Raw genomic sequence first — 4,353 nt, 5'->3', positions numbered from 1 at the left:
CAAATATCCCACCTCTGATTTCTAGCCAACCTAAATCCAACATCCCCAAAAAAACATACACAAGGATGCTAGGCTCTTATCACCTATCTATCTTATTATCACAGTGGAAGCTTGTTATACGAGCGCATGTGGGATACTATCACAATCATTTCCATCATGTGTACAAAGGCCCAAGAGCTACTTAGCCACATATTGGTGGAAGTAAATTTAAGTCAATGTGTTCCCTCTCATAAATCATGAGAGGTAATAATCCTTGGGAAATATATAAGGGGGGGGGGGAGGGGGCTATCACTCTATAGAAAACCAGATAGAACACACATGCAAGCATGTAGTTAAAGTACCCTTATTTTTAAAGCATTTTTCAACACGATTATTCACCCTTCTTTTCAAGCACATGTTTAGATTTTGAATTGAAAATGCCCCTCTATATATTTATATAAAAAATTTGATTAAAAAACCCCCCTCTATATATTTATATAAATAAATTACATTAATCAAGTTTTTTTTAAATCCCCTAAAGTGATCATCCCGAGTGATCAACTTGGGATTTTAACCTCAATAAAAGTTAAGGGTTAACCCCTAAAGTGATCATCTTGAGTGATCAACTTGGGATTAACCTCAATAAAAGTTAAGGGTTTTGTGGAAGACATAATAATGATATTTGTTTATAACCCATGTAAATGATCCTAGCTCCGTTTCTAGTACTTGTTCTCATTCCATTCATGAGGACCAACTGAAGGGGGGGAGATCATCTTGAGTAATCAACTTGGGATTAACCTCACTAAAAGTTGAGGGTTTTGCGGAAGAGATAATAACGATATTTTTTTACAACCCATGTAAATGATCCTAGCTCCATTCCCAGTACTTGTTCCCATTTCATTCACGAAGAAGGACCAAGGGGGAGGAGTCTATTGCATATGAGAAACATGTATTACTAGATTTATTCCTTGCTATCTTATTGTTGACTATGACATGGATGAATACGAGAAACATGTATTGCATATGAGAAACATATTACTAGATTTCTTCCTTACTAGATGATGAACTATCTTATTGTTGACTATGAAATGGATGAATATGAATGCATCATAGATGATGGTAAAAGCTACATGGACAAGAAATTGTTCATTACCTTTGACTAGAAGTACTATGGATGGTTTTCCTAGAGGTTCACTACCTTTGACTAGAGGTACTATGAATCGATTTTGAATCCTTGGCTACTAGAAAGAAATAAGGACTTCATCTTTCTAGCTATGGAATAATCAAGACTTCTAAGAGAAACTTAATCAAGTGAAAACATAGCTACCCATGTCTCTAGGCATGAATAAAAACTTAATCAAGTGAAAACAGAGCTATCCATGTCTCTAGGAATGAATAGAATAGCACAAGCAGTCAAGTACCATAATGACCTCAATAAGTTTAAGCAACAAAGTGAAATCTCAAGTGAGGCGAGTGGCATTGTGCCATCTTAGAAGTCGTGAGTGGGCCACTCAAAATCAAATTTGTAAGTTGCTTCTCACCTAGCTTTTGATTATGCTAGATTTTAATAAATTAAATCCTATTATAAGGCTCTTTGAGTTGTTTTTTCAACCAAGTACATTGTTGGCCTCAAAGAAGAATAGGTATAGTATGTATAAAACAATCATGTTAAAGAAGAATAGGTCTAGTCTATATAAAACAATCCCATTAAAGAAGAATAGGTCTAATCTACATAAAACAAAAACATACTAGCCTTTTGGGACTGGCTAGAGAATCAACGGTTCTCTTGAGGTGGGAATTTAAGGGTGAAATTTAAGCTTAAACAAACTTTTTCTATCTCAATTTGAATGATCAAACTTACACTATCTCAATTTGAATGATAAAACTTATACTTTCTCAATTTAGGTATAAATATATCAATTTAGGTATAAATATATCAATGTTGTCATCCCTTAAATTTGGATGCTGTTTAGAGAGCCACTTTACCTATAGAAGCATAGCACAACTCCTTAGATGAGAAAAGAGTGATGAATGGCTGACTCATTTGTTGTATAGCCAAGTTTTTGGGATTCTTCTACAATTGGTGCATGCCATGGTGCATGCCATAGGTTTCTTGCATGCCATAGGTTTCTTGATGGCTCGCTATCTGTCTTGTTATATCAAGGCTTAAAGAAATATATATTTAACAATAAGTTATTTTTCTTGATGCTACCAAATATATGTTCCTAAAAGGGCTTTTAACAATAAGTTATTTTTCTTGATGCTACCAAATATATGTTCCTAAAAGGGCTTTTAAAAGTCTACATTATAAGCAAATGTAGACATCTCGGTACAAAAATAATGGGACAAAATCTCTACTCTTTCCCCATATAAACATTATGATATACATTAATGGTGGCCATGCAAATACAATATGATTTTTGTAAGTAAAAACTAATGGTGTTTTGCATGATTATTAATGGTTTGATTCTAAGGTTAATATCATGCATAATATTGCCCTAGTTTTGGGGCTTCTAACTTAAGACCTTTTATTCTTGACCCTCGATATTATCCACAATAGCTCACAATACTGTAACAAAAAGAATCCATTCCACACCTTTTATGAAATGCAAAAGGACTCTTTTGGATTTCGATATTCATTTTCAAATCGAGTAAGAGAAAGGTGCTTCATCACCTTACAATGATTTATTTTACCATTGAAAATAAATTGTTTACTTCGCGTCTCCACTTGCAAGTTGTTGTGCTTGATTGATGTTGTAAGTAAAGTCCCGTCTTTTTTATTTTTATAGTGGCAAGATTTTTTTATTTGTGTTGGAATTTTCCATTAATAAAATCTCCATGAAAAATAAGATAGAAATGTGAAGATTAAAATTTAAAGAAATTTATATATACTAAAGCATAACCAAATTCTCATACCATGCCAACTAAACTTGGAAAGCATAACCTAATTAACGAAATATATCTGTACTAAAGCATAATGTAATTCTCATATTGTGTCAACTAAACTTGGTAAAGGAAAGGGGACACAAGAGGAGGATGTACGTAGCAATTTACTGATAAAAGATAAAAATCCATGAGTATATTGAGACTAAAGGATGATGTTCAACCAATATCTAGACTCCCATAAAGCTAATGATACACCTACTAGTAAGGCACTCCCATTGTTTGCCTAGGATTGCTAGCTCTACACAAATAGCTTAGGCCACGTGTGAACAAAATGCCTTTGAGTATTTTAGGGGCATTTCATCTGGTGGAAAACTAACTACATCTCCTCCTAACACACACACACACTCTTTATTAAACACAACTTACTTTCTCTTCACGTAGCCAAATAGAGAGGGACAAAATGGGGCCAAAGAGAAAGGAATATTTTTTGAAATGAATTATAATTTTTGATGCTTGGGTCACTGACCGCAACAATGCACGAGTCATCTACTTGTGTGTGTGTGTGTGTGTGTGTGTGTGTGTGTGTGTGTGTACACACCCCCATAGGTTAGCCAAGGACCTCCCTGATATCATTACTTAAACCTATGGGGGGGTGTGTGTACACACCCCCATAGGTTAGCCAAGGACCTCCCTGATATCATTACTTAAACCATGTCGCATGCTTGCGTTTTGATGGCCGTCATGGTTGTTTATGTTTTTTTCTATAAAACTATTTGAATAAACATAAAATGCAACTATGAAAAACTCTTGATTTAGGCTCCTCAAAATGTCAGCAAGGGATGCTAAGACCATATTAGGGAATTTGGGAAAATCCTAATTTCCATTTTGCAAGATCAAAAAAGGAGGGGCATGGTGAACCCTTTCAAGATCTTATCAAAATCCCCTCATGTGACATATCATTGGAAAGCTCTTGAAAAGTAGGTTCTAAATTCAAATTCTCCGACAACTTTAGAAAGGGTATGCTCAAGATACACCAAAAAGTTGATTAAAAAGAAAATTCCCAAAGTAATGGAATTTTCCCAAATTACCTAATATGGTCTTTGCTTGTCAAATGGCAACCGTGCTTCCATGTCAGATGGTAACTTTACAATGATTTATTTTACCATTAAAAAAATAAACTGTTTACTTTGCATCTCCACTTGCAAGTTGTTGTCCTTGACGTTGTAAGTAAAGTGCCTTCTTGTTGATTTTTATAGTGCCAAGATTTTTTATTTGTATTGAACTTCCCCATATTTGGAAAATAAAATCTCCATGAAAAATAAGATAGAAAAGTGAAGTTTAAAAGTTAAAGAAATATATATATACTAAAGCATAACCTAATTCTTTTTTTTTGGGAACAATGGTTATTATATATTTATTAAAAAAATGTCCTTTACAAATAAAACCACTTTCATCAATCGTATAACCCTAGTATTCTTATTCTTTGTT

This window comes from Cibotium barometz, chromosome 20, assembly GCF_041138505.1.
Source record: "Cibotium barometz isolate CiBa-2024 chromosome 20, ASM4113850v1, whole genome shotgun sequence".
Taxonomy (NCBI): Eukaryota; Viridiplantae; Streptophyta; class Polypodiopsida; order Cyatheales; family Cibotiaceae; genus Cibotium; species Cibotium barometz.
The sequence above is the reverse complement of the archived record's forward strand: the minus strand, read 5'-3'. Positions refer to the sequence as shown.